This window comes from Schistocerca serialis, chromosome 9, assembly GCF_023864345.2.
Source record: "Schistocerca serialis cubense isolate TAMUIC-IGC-003099 chromosome 9, iqSchSeri2.2, whole genome shotgun sequence".
Taxonomy (NCBI): domain Eukaryota; kingdom Metazoa; phylum Arthropoda; class Insecta; order Orthoptera; family Acrididae; genus Schistocerca; species Schistocerca serialis.
The window spans coordinates 150,667,203-150,681,079 of record NC_064646.1 but is presented as its reverse complement, the minus strand read 5'-3'; positions in this window follow the sequence as shown (position 1 = coordinate 150,681,079).

The window sequence follows — 13,877 nt, the reverse complement described above, 5'->3', positions numbered from 1 at the left end:
AACAGTAATGATGCAGCTGCACCTCAAGAATATTGCCGACTGAAAGAAGTGCAGAAGGGTCCTCTCTCTATAGCTGCTGTGCAGTGCATGAAGTAGTAGTTCGAATCAACTGGAGAACTGGGTGATGGTCTGGGAAGAGGTTGATGACTGGTTGCACCATAGGTGGTTGATGAAATTGCTGTTGCTATGGCAGACAACGCTGCGCACATTCTCAATTGTCAGGCAGTACGCGTGCTGTGTCACGACAGTTGAACATCCTATGGTCCACTGTGCAGAAGGTGCTTTGAACCATTCTCAAAAGTATCCGTACAAGATCCATATCTTACAGCAGCTTGCACCACAAGGCACACACTGACATGTTGACTTCACTCTCCGCTTTCTTGCAAGGATTGAAGTTAATGAGGGCTGGCCCTGGACCATCCTATGGACAGAGGAAGCTCGTTTTTCTCTGACAATTAAGTTGAACACACATAATTGCCGAGTGTGGTGATCTTTGTCTCCAGTCACTGTGCATGAAGTTCCTCTGTATGGCAAACGCATCACTATGGTGTGGCTCATGGCTACATTCATCATTGGCCCATTCTTTTTTGAACCGGTTGGTGCTAAAGGACCAAAGACGTGCAGTGTTACTGGCCAGTGTTACTGCAGTACACTTCACATGTCATACCCATCCTACAAGAGAAAGATGCATTGAACTCAACAGTTTTCATGCAAGAGGGGCCACACCGCACATTGCTTGTGAAGTTCACCTGCTTCTGCAAAACAAATGTGGAAATGATCGAATTATCAGCCGATCATTTGCAATTGCTTGGCCGGCGTGGTCACATGAGCTCACTCCTTGCGATTTCTGGTTGTGGGGCTACCTGAAGGACCGATTTTGCCAGGGGAACATTCACACATGTGCTGATCTGAAGTGCAGTACATCAAGAGAAGTAGCCAGAATATCTACAGACATGCTTTGTTCTGCTGTGCAGAATGCAATCCTGCATTTTTGGACACTTCTGGACCCAGATAGGCACCATATTGAGCCCCTTTTGTAGCAGTAATGGTACTGGTATATAACGGTATGATGTACCATACCAGCACATTGAAACTGTTTCAGTTGTATTGATTCAGCATTATCTCTTTCTCATGTCCTTGACATTAATGTTACCAAGTTTGGTAGTCGTACCATAATTAGTTTCCGCGTCATATCATGTTAAATTTGGAAAGTTTAATTACAACCATCCAGTACATCAAGAGGGCAATCAATACCTGCTAGCATTCTGTTGCTGTACAGAGATATTGAGGCTATATTTTAATATGAGAATGATTGAAGGGTTTTATTGCTGATGTTACTTAGAGCAGGGTCTGGTTGCTATTATGCTTTCCAAGCTGTTTTGCAAACCAACAAATGCTCAGCATACAGAACCATTCATGTCATTTCATTTTTGTGTAGCTGAGCAAGGTGGTGCAGGGGTAAAGATACTAGAATCTCACCCACAGAGATGGAGATCCAGATTTCAGTTCAGTCATCCAGATTTAGGTTTTCCAAGGTTTCTGTAAATTTCTTGAAGCAAATGCCAGGACAGTTCCTTTAAAAAGCACAGGGCTGATTTTTCTTCCTCATCTTATACCAACTTGTGCTTGTACTCTGTCTCTAATGACCAGTCATTGACAGGATATTGGACCCCTAAACTTCTTTCTTATATTAAGACTATAGGGACACAAAAGTGAATCTTTAGTTCATCTGATAGATTGGTGAAATGTGAACCATTTGGTTTTTGGGAAAGGCATGAATCTAAAATGCACTGAAAATACACATTATATCTAAAGAGCTCTCTCGTCCTAAGGTGCTGAACGTTTGTGAATTTATATTCGTCATATGATTATCATGTTCATTTGGCACTGAATCAATTGAAGAAAGAATTCCAACTTAGGCAGTTAAGAAGGTGAGACTGGTTAACTTGAAATAACCACATTCTTCCAAAGTTGATTATGCAAAATATGGAGAGAAAAAAAAAAAATCAGAATTGGCATTTGGGGCTTTGAACACCACTCTGTAAATCTGCACATTCCACATTCATGAAGTCTTCACTTAGGTACATTTTCATTGGTATTCTCCATTTTGTGCACATTGCATTACATGTGTGTCTGAATAGTGCTAATAATTCTTGTAAAGAATATAAAATGAATTGAATGACTGAAAAGAAATTGATTGATCGATGAAGAAGAAATCTGTATTGATGCAGTGACAGTAAATGATATAAGTGTGAACTGCTTAGAGATGCTGAATATGTAGTGACAGCAGAAAATTTGTGTCGGACTGGGAGCCAGTCTTGGATATCCCCTATGTTGTCAGCAATTGCATTAACCATTAGTCTATCTGGGCATGCTGCCAGGCCTCATTCAATATCTCATAGCCACTGATGTTTCCACCTATGGTTTCTGAACACAACTGCTGGAAGTTCTCCCTTGGGGAATGAAAGAGAATAGCACTACTGAGGGTATGGATTTGGTCAAGAAATGTGGTGTGTACAGCCACTAGGAATATACATCATATGGATCAAACACACTGAAATCAAGTGAATGGACCAATAAGGATGAAATCCTTGAGATTGCAATTATATGAAATGATATTCATGAAAATAATTCAGAAATACTGAACCAGCAAGATTATGAACGTGTAGCAAGTAGTGAAGTTGAGTTTAATATAACTGAAACCACATGTGATACTTGTTGTAGGGTAGACCACTGTTTTTGACTGTCTTTATTCTCCTTGTGGTGCTATTTTTGTATACCACATGTGAGAACCTCTGGTAGTAGTCATTAGAAATTAAGATGGAAATGTCAGTGACAGTGAAATTTCAAATAAGGACCAGAGACATGTCAAAATAGCCTAATGATTAAGACAACTGCCTGTGATATGCAGGAAATCCTGGTTCAGATCTCAATCTTGTACAACATTTCAGTTGTCACTACATATTCATTGCATGCTAAGTTTGATTGAAACCAAATAAGACATTAAAAAGAAACTTGTAACCTCTGGATGAAATGAGAAGTTTGGCAGTGTAAATCCATAACCAAAACACTACAGGGATCATTTTTATTTGCTGTTTTCTTTTACATTTCTGTATTAGAATAGATAGGGAGTGTGCTTTCTGTGTGCAGATGCAGTGCTGCTCACAGTTGTTCAACAGCTAAAGATGCTTTTGACTGCTGTCAGCTAATTGCAGTAGAGAAACTAGCACTTCACATGGAAAACATCAGATGTCCCTTGTTTCACCCATGGACTCTTTTGCCGAGACACCTTTCAGCACACCCAACAGGGTGGAAGTGCACTCACCCCAGGCTCAGTGTCAGGTTGTAACCCATTTGCATTGTTCAAGGTAGAGGGTGAATGTGGGGACAGGCTGCCTGTCCGTGCTCATAGATTCATGGATTGTGAATAGGCAAGTGGCTGCCCTTGCAGCATGGTCCAGACAGGCACACGAAAGGGGGAGGGCGGGGGGGGGGGGGGGGGGGGGGGGTGTTATGGGGCTTTAATATTAGGTACAGCATTATGTAAGGAAATAGCACTTTGTATGTCTGTATGGCTAGGGCAGGGGAGGGGAGTTTATCTGAGATGTGGAGGTGGCTCGGTCTGCAGCTGTGCAGGGTGCAGTCATTTTCAAGTTGTGGTTCCTGGCGGCACCAATGACTTCTGTCACTTGGGTTCTCAGGCCAGCCTCAGTTGCTACAGGTGACAGGTAGAAGTGGTGATGACTGCTAGACTTGTTCATAGGTGCAAGCAGTGTGATAGTGTCCTTGACCTGGAGTGAACTGGAGACAATCAACCATAGGCTCCGTTTTTTAAAAGACTAAACGATAGTTTGAAGTCCTCTTATGAACTCATGAATGCTCACCGGTGCATTTGAAGGCAGTGAAATCAGAGTGCGTACAAAGGAGAGGCAATTTGAATTTAAAGACTGTTAACAGTAAATTGCCATAGTATTTGTAAAAGTCCCTGAATTTCCTGTCCTCCAGGTAAGCTGTCATGTTCAAATTGTACTGAGACCTGAGAGCTGGACAAAACCCAAAGTAGAAAGCACTGAAATATTTATTGAGGCACATAACATATATTGGAAAAAAAAAAAAAGTTATATGGAGGAGAGTTCATTGCAATTGATTAAAATACCATGTCTATAGAGATTGAAATTAATATCTGGGCACAAGTATCCAGCCTAGGTGAACTAAAGTTAATCATTAGATGTTTTTACCGGCCAACCAATGCCACCATAACAGTTGTAGCATCTTTTAAAGTAAGTCTACGCTCAGTGGCACTTAAGTAACCTGATCATGTGGTATTAGTTGGAGATTACTTTAACCTACAGAGTATAGATAAGGATGTTTATAGGTTCTTTGCAGGTAGTATGGAATTTGGACTTGTGGTTTTTTTTGTCTCATGATGTATGTAATCTAAATCATTTGATTCAGGTACAGGAGATGTGTCAAAATCACAGTAAAATTTAATCATAAATACAGAACAGCTGGTGTTAACAGACAGCATCATAATAATAGTACAATTTGTAACGTATACATACAATAAAATCTAACACTTAATTACCCCTTCCTCAAATTATCATTTCATCCTCTATGAATTCTTCTATTGAATAGTAGCATCAAAGAATCTGCTGTAGCCTTGTTTCTGTAATTTCTAGCTTCATATTAAATATGTTTTTGCCCATTAACTTTCTACGTTTTGCCGTACTCTTATACCCTGGAGTCAATGCATATACACTATGTGCTCGAAAGTATCCAGACACCCCCAAAAACATATGTTTTTGATATTAGGTGCGTTGTGCTGCCACCTACTGACAGGTACTCCATATCAGCGACCTCAGTAGTCATTATACATAATCAGAGAGCAGAATGGGACACTCCGAGGAACTCAAAGACTTTGAACGTGGTCAGGTGATTGGGTGTCACTTGTGTCATACGTCTGTACGCAAGATTTCCACACTCCTCAACATCCCTAGGTCCACTGTTTCCAATGTGATAGTGAGGTGGAAACATGAAGGGACACATACGGAACAAAAGGGTACAGGCTGACCTTGTCTGTTGACTGACAGAGACTGCTGACAGTTGAAGAGGGTCATAATGTGTAATAGGCAGATATCTATCCAGGGCATCACACAAGAATTCCAAACTGCATCAGGATCCATCGCAAGTACTATGATAGTTAGGTGGGAGGTGAGAAAATGTGGATTTCATGGTCGAGCGGCTGCTCATAAGCCACACATACACTGGTAAATGCCAAATCATGCCTCGCTTGGTGTAAGGAGCATAAACATTGGATGATTGATCAGTGGAAAAATGGAGTGAAGAACCATGGTACACAATTTGGCGATCCGATGGCAGGGTGTGAGTATGGCGAATGCTCGGTGAACGTCATCTGCTAGCGTGTGTTGCACCAACAGTAAAATTTGGAGTCGATGTAGTTATGGTGTGGTCGTTTTTTTCATGGAGGGGGCTCACACTCCTTGTTGTTTCACGTGGCACTATCACAGCACAGCCCTACATTGGTGTTTTAAGCACCTTCTTGCTTCCCACTGTTGAAGAGCAATTCGGGGATGGTGATTGCATCTTTCAGCGCAATCAAGCACCTGTTCGTAATGCATGGCCTGTGGTGGAGTGGTTACACAATAATAACATCCCTGTAGTGGACTGGCCTGTACAGAGTCCTGAATTGAATCCTATAGAACACCTTTGGGATGTTTTGGAATGCCGACTTTGTGCCAAGCCTCACCAACTGACATCGATACGTCTCCTCAGTGCAGCATTCCATGAAAAATGGGCTGCCATTCCCCGAGAAACCTTCCAGAATCTGATTGAACTTATGCCTGCAAGAGCGGAAGCTGTCATCAAGGCTAAGGGTGGGCCAACACCATACTGAATTCCAGTATTACCGATAAAGGACGCCATGAAGTTGTAAGTCAGTTTCAGCCAGGTGTCCGGATACTTTTGATCACATAGTGTAATTTCAAGTGGTGTGTGGATGGTATAAAATTATTTTTATTTCTCATGTTAAGTGTGTGGCTAAAATGATTCTCCTCAAATAATTTTTGTCTGCTGTGTGGGAAGATTATAATTTCATAAATGTATAGGGAGGGAACAGTTAGGATCTGTAGTTTCTGAAATAATGTGTGCAGTACACATGTATCTGACAATTTTCTTTTGCCGTTTCAGTATTAAAGATACATTCTTCAATTTCCCCAGAAAATTATACCATATGGATTCAGTATAACTATGATAAGCAATTTTTCATGTACTCAAGTCAGTGGAGTTTACTAGTATTTGCATTGCAAAAGCAAAACTGCATAGTTTATTTATTAGGAAGTCAGTACTTGTTCACATTTAGTCCCAGGAATTTAATCATGTCAGCTTCTTTCATAAGTTGATTATTATGGTGTATTTTAAGTTCCATGCATTTTGAATGTTTAATTTTGAAATGAAATGTATCATATGGATTTTTGCAATGTTTCAGTTTGAACTCATTTAACTGGAACCAGTTTTCTAAGGTATCCAGTGTGCCTACAATGAAGCTCATATTTTTTTTCTGTTTCATCATCTTCAATTAAAACAGAAGTATTGTCTGCAAACAGAACTGATGAAGAATTCATATTTATGGGGAAGTCATTCATGTAGAATAGGAACAGGACTGGCCCAAAATAGAGCCTTGAGGCACACCTTGTGATACTGTATTCCATCTAGAATAATTATTCACTGCAACTGAGGTGATAGTTACCATTTGTGTGTGTGTGTGTGTGTGTGTGTGTGTGTGTGTGTGTGTGTGTGTGTGTGTGTGTGTGTGTGTGTGTGTTTTGTAAGTATGATGTGACCGATTTAGGGCATTGTCCTTAATCCTATATTTGTCTAATCTGTAGATAAGCAAGTCATGGTTCATGGCGTCAGATGATTTTCAGAGATCGGTGAAGATACCAGCAACTTTAATCCTCTGATCTAGTGATTTGCATATCTTTTCAGTAAAGTTATTCACTGCATCCAGAGTGTTTTTCCCTGGTTGAAAACCTGATTGGTTGCTTATAATATCATTATTTTTTACATAAAATTTTTGATCAGATTTGCAGCTATTTTCTCTAACACTTTTGACAGAACTGGAAGAATAGAAATAAGGTGGCAGTTTCCCATGTCTTCCCTTGGCCCTTTCTTGAACGGAAGTTTGACTTTGACTTACTTCAAAACATCAAGAAAGCATCCCTTTCCAAAAGATTGGTTGAATATTTTAGTTAGGGGACATGCTACTATGTCACACAATGTTTTAACCACTTTGGTGGGATTCTCATCCCACCCATAAGAGTTTTTATTATTAAATGATAATCTAACATTTGTCACAGCCTTTGTGACTTTAAAAAAATTCCTTAACATACTCTGCATCTTGGGGGAGTCCAAAGGGGTTCACTTTACTCTGGTACTCTGCTATATTAACACCTGACTTTGCACATTTTTGAAGAATTAATTTAAACACTCGGGTATTTGAGCTGTGTTTGCAATAACACTATCATCTATTTTAATCCTAGATATTTCATTACTACTAACACCTAACTCTGACTTGACAGTGGGTCACACTGCTCTTTTACTTTTATGTTGTGCAATGAACTTATTGTTCGCCAATTGTTTGGTTGTCTTCACAACTTTATTAAATATAGTTTTACAGTCTTAAGAAGTAGTTCTGAATGGTTTCTCTGAAAACTGTGTTGAACATCCAGTGCGACAACCCACGCGTAAGAAATACTTTAGAAGGTTTTCAGAAATTACTGCAACCAGGCGACTGGTTGCAGTAATTTCTGAAAACCTTTTCACACCACAGTCGCAGTGTTCCACATCCACAATGGATAAAAGTCTTAGAAATACTTTAGACTCGATAGCTAGGAACTGGCCTGACCTTACCAGCTGTGTGAGTATAGAAACATGGATTAGTGATTCTGAGGTCATCATAGAGATGATGCTTACTAAAATTCATAAATCATCAAGAAGGGTAGGGGTGTTTTTATGCTGGAAAGAGCATATAAGTTGTTGTTAGCATACTACTTTGACAATAAGGAGATCATTTAGTTTCAATATAATGTAAGGAAACATGGACAGTTTAAACTGTTTGTAAATCATGCTCTTGAGAAATATTGTGGATTAAGGGCAGAAAGGATCTTTGTGATTTGTCGACAAAATTCAGAAAATGTACGGAAATCGGAGTTTGTAGCCCTATATTTTAGAGGGAAACATTCCACGTAGGAAAAAAATATCTAAAAACAAAGATGCTGTAACTTGCCAAATGAAAGTGTTGGTATGTTGTGATAGGAGACAATAAAAGACACACAAGCACACACACAAATTTCAAGCTTTCGCAGCCCACGGTTGCTTCATCAGGAAAGAGGGAAGGAGAGGGAAAGACGAAAGGATGTGGGTTTTAAGGGAGAGGGTAAGGAGTCATTCCAATCCCAGGAGCGGAAAGACTTACCTTAGGGGGAAAACAGACAGGTACACACTCGCGCGCGTGCACGCACGTGCACACACGCATGCACGCCCACACGCACATCGGCACATATACAGACACAAGCAGAGATGTGTAACTTGAATTTATCATGAAAAGCCCAGTGTAAAGTCCGAAACGACTGGGAAAAAATTCAGTTGACTCCTGCACATAAGAAGGGTAAAGGAGTGGACTCAGTTCACACCAATATCCTTAATGTCAGTTTACTTCAGAATTCGTAAACATAATCTAAGCTCGAATGTAACAAATTTCCTTGATAGACAAAAGTATCTATCAACAAGGATCTAGAAAGCATTGCTTGTATGAAACTTGGCATACCCTTTTCTTGCATGAAATCCTGCAAACCTTGGATGAAGGGCAACAGGCAGATTCCATATTACTAGATTTCTGTAAAAAGTTTTTAGACAGTGCCCTACTGCAAACTGTTACGTCTGAGCATACGGAATTGGTTATCAGTTGTGTCTGTGGCTCGAAGGCTTCTTAGGTAATAGAACCCAACACATTGTCCTGGATTATAAGTGTTCATCAGAGACTAGGATATCATCAGGAGTTCACCAGGGAGGTGTGATAAGACTATTCTTACTCACCATATATGTTGACGATATGTTGGGTAGAGTGAGCAGCAATCTGGTACTATTCATTGGTAATACTTTAGTGTATTGGGCAGTGCCTGTGACTGTATGATGATTCAGGGTGACTTGGACAATATTTTTATTGGTGTGGTGAATGTCAGCTTTCTCTAAATGCAGAATAATGTAAATTAATGCAAGGCATGGTGTTTCAAAGTGACGGAATGATCATGTAAGTTTGGTTGTACGGTAGGTGCAGTGTTGTTCATCTACAAAGGATACTGTGTACAAAAGACGTGCATGACATATTCTTGAGGTTGAGTTAAAGGGAGACATTGAAGCAGTTCACATGTGTACTGCTAGATTTGTTACCAGTAGGATCAAAGTGAGGAAGGGAAATGAGGGTTTGGTGTCTCGTTGATATCAAGGTCATTAGAGATGAAGCACAAGCTTGAATTGTGTCAAGAGTGGGGAAGGTAATCAGCTGTGCTGTTTGAAAGGTACTATCCCAGCATTTGCATGAAGCGATTCAGGGAACTCACGAAAAACCAAAGTCTGGATGATGGGATGTGGATTTGAACCGTCATCCTCCCAAACGCAAGTCCATTATACTAACTACTACGCCACCTCACTTGATCAGTAGATTTGATAAACACGTATTACAAATGCTACATGAACTCAGATGGGAATTCCTGGAGGGAAGAAGACGCTCTTAGCGCAAAACACTGTTGAAAAAGTTAGGAGAACTGGCTTTTAAAATAGACTACAATACCAGCCTAAAGCTGCAACCTAGTTCTCGCTTAAGGACTCTGAAGATGTGATAAGAGAAATCCGGGCTCATACAGAAGCAAATACAGTTGTTTTTTCCTCACCCCATTTGGGAATGGAGCAGAAAAGGCAGTGACTACAGTATTACAAGGTACCTTCCGCCATGCACCATATGGTGGCTTTTGATGTTACGTATGTAGATGTAGATGTAGATGAGGCACTAGGTTGTTCCATCAGGAAACTGTATTCAGATACTGGTTTGATCATTCAGATTTAGATTTCTCTCTTTTTTGACGATCACAGTTGAGTACTAGGACAGTACCTTAAGGTGGTATCCTCTATCTTTTCAGTATGAAATGAGTGCTTCATTTGTAATGACATTATTATTGATCAGACATGAAGTACACACAAATAAAAATTTGTGAAAAATCCTGACAGCTTAAAAAAGGTTATGCCCTTTTGCTCTATTTTGGAAGCAATGCTCTTGCCAAATGAGCTATCTATGCCTGACTCAAGACATTCTTCATAGTTGTGAGCTATTGCGAGGTTGATTCATAAGTTGTCTTGAGAGATTAGTTAGTAAGAGCATTGCCTGAAAAAGGTAGGGTTCTTGGTCCAAATCCTTATCTCAATCAAAGTTTTAATCTGTAAGGAAGTTCAAAACTCGCAAACACCACTATGCGAAATAAATTATTGATTCAGAAATAAAGCTTGAGCTGCATTTGATCTTACAATCTTCAGAAATACAAAGTGGCTATAAGTCTTAGCATTCAGTTTGACTGATAATTCATCAGCATCTCAGGTTTCGTAATTTTAGCACTTCAATCCAGGATATTAACAGATGTTAAGCTTACTGTGCATTTACTACTTATTCTGTCACCAATCTAATTAAAAACATAATTAATACAATAATTTAATGTCTTGGAGGTCACATAAGCTGTGGTTGGCAGATATATTCATCTCCACAATGTGAGGTTACCGTTGGTGAATCTCAATGTATTCAGTGATGTATGAGCAATATAACAACTACGATGACTATGAGTTGCGATGAATGATTCAGCATCTCAAGACTCAACAGTGAGTCCTGGTGAGGCTAAGGTTTGAGCATGTGCCAGCATAGCAGTTTAATGGTATCATGAAATGTATTGACAGCCGAGTGGAGCACTCGTATTTGTAGTCACATTTTGAGCAGAAACTATTCTGACAAATGCCATTAATTATACCGAATAGTAATTTCGCAAGTAGAAAGTATTGTCAAAGGCTGAACTATTTTTGAAACTTAAATAAAACTTTAAGTTTCATGGCATAATTTTGCTGCAAGAATGTCGGTTTCAATTTAAACAGAGCATACTATGAAAGAATATTTGAACTTCACCCAATTATGGTCTGTATTCATCTCATTGCTTTAAATTAGAGGTAAGCAGTGATCAGGAAGACACACAAAACTAGGAGGACCACCCAGAAAGTAAAAAATGTTGGTGCATACAGTCCCTGCACCTCACCTGTCTTACAACAGCTGCTATTGGTTTCTTGTGTTCAGTATGATGCGGACAATTGCCATGTGCAGTTGTAAATCAGACCTTGTCACATGGTAAGTCCTGTGACCGTGGCTGTGCTGACTGCAAATAATGCTGACTCTGAAGTGAGAGGTGTTGTTTGTTTTCTGCAGGCATAAAATGTTAGACCTTGTGACATTCAGTGCAGACATTATGGCTAAGGTGTAATGAATCCAGTCAGTGTCTGAAAGTGGTGCATAATGTTCAAGAATGGGAGAACAGATGTTCACGACAAAGAGAGATCAGGGGGACCCTCTGTAATCACAGATGTGCTGAAACAAAAGGTCAATTGTATAATTCAAGAGAGACAACTCACAATTGGTGATGAGCATAAACAAGTGTTTCATCCAGTTGTGCGCAAAATTGTCACTCAGCTCTTAGGGAACCACAAAATCTGTATACTGTGTGACCCATGAATGTGCATGGATGACCAGAAAGCTGCGAGAATGAGTGCTGTGTTAGCTCCTTGGAGTGTTACAAAAGTGTTGGGACATGCTCATTGATCAGATTGTTACAAGAGATAAAGCATAGATTTCTCATAAAGCCCCACAATGAAGGGACAGTGTATGAAGTGGTGTCATCTTCAGACACTGTAAAAGTTACGCAAGTTCAAACAGATTGTATCAACTTAAAAACTGATAGCTTCTGCGTTGTGGGATAGTGAACGGGTCCTCTCATTTATTTCATGCTCTGCAATACAACGGTCAGTAGTGATGCATACTGAGCTGCTTTTGAACATCTTCATCATGCTATCCAGAAGTGGCAAAGAGGCAAGCTCTAGCATGGAATTGTTCAGCGGCACGACAGTGCTCGTCCACGTACTGCCTGAAAGACACAAGCCTTGCTGAACTCCCAGGGGCTCAACTCTTTTGTGAGTAAGTTCTTGTCCACCCATGGGTTCCAACCCTTGTGAGGGTACTTTCCTTACCATGCTGCCAGTCTATCCTATTAGTCTCTTTTTTTTTCCTTGACCTTTCCATTGGTTTGTCTTCTTGATGACAACTGTGCTTGGATCTGGTTTGTGGTTTTGAGCACTTGTTTTCTTCCTTTCTGGCATTCTCAAATCTTTGATTCTTGACTATATGGTCCCCATTGTTGGGTTTGACTTGCTACCTCTTTACCAAATTTTACAGAAGTGGGGATCATTAAGGGGAGATCATCCAACATGGCATGTATTCCACCTCTCATTCCTTTCTCTCTTTGCACCCTTCCTTTCTTCCATAGGTACTTCACCCAAAACCCAACACAGTAACTGTTCCAGTATGGGTTGGAGTGGAGGATGGCGGCAGTCGTCAAGTACCTACAAGATGGTAGCCCCCTGACCACACAGGAATCGCACTGTCAATGCCTGAGCTGGAAACTCCCCACCCATGCCAAGGAGTTTGTGGCTGTCGTGGGTGGGGCACAGGGACTCTGGGCAGGTCACTGTTGCTGAGCATGGGTGACACCGACGGAGACAACTCTCATTCAGAGTGGGTGGCACCATGGCAGAAGACTGGTACATGAAGTGAATTAAACTTTCTTTCACTGATGACCACATGGCCCCGGCAATTTCTTCTGTTGGTAAGACTTACTATAATGCGGAGAGATATGACCCCACAATGTTTCCATCTCTGGCTGTGGTTTGGGAGGAACGTAGGGCTCAGAGACAAGGGGAATTTTTAGTTTGTACTAGGACCAACAGGGATTTCCTTTTTGAGTACAAAACCACTGTTCTTTGTTCAATACCTTGAGGAAAGTTTTGGGGATTAAAATGGTCTCCTCTGCTCGGTCATGGACACTGCTCACATGTGACAATCCGGGTGACATTGCTGTCACTATAACTCCCATACCAGTCTCAATATGGTGAGGGTATAATCTTTCACTGTGATCTCCTTCTGCGGATGGATGACAGTTGCATGCCAATTTGAAATTTGGAATGATGGTGTGTGCATTTAATCTGTCCTGTCCAGCAGGGACCATAGAATAACAGAGGATACTGGAGCCTTCATCTTGGCCTTTGAAGGTTACTTGTTGACTGAGAAGGTCAAGGTCAAGGTGATGGTGTATTACTGTGATGTTAAGCTGTATGTTTCTCCCCCTATGCTATGCTACAAATTCAGGCGATTTGGACACCTTTTTGTGTTCCAATGCCAGCTCAGTGTGTAGAGATTGTGAAAATAAGTTTCACGTGAATGTTCCTTGTTCCCTACTCTCCATCTGTATCAAATTCATGAAGCACCAATCCTCTTGTTCACTGGACTGCACACCATTTACCAATGCAGAAAGAAAATCTGAGAATATGAGGCCCTTGACAAATTCACATATCAAGAGGCCAAAAAGAAAAATGATCACTTACGTCCTACTTGTATGACAGTGACATATGCTATGGCTGTGACAGTGTTATCCACTCTAGTGTCTGTGCCATTTTCCTCTGTGTCTTCTAAACTGGGCTCTCAGGGAGTTGCTCAACTACAC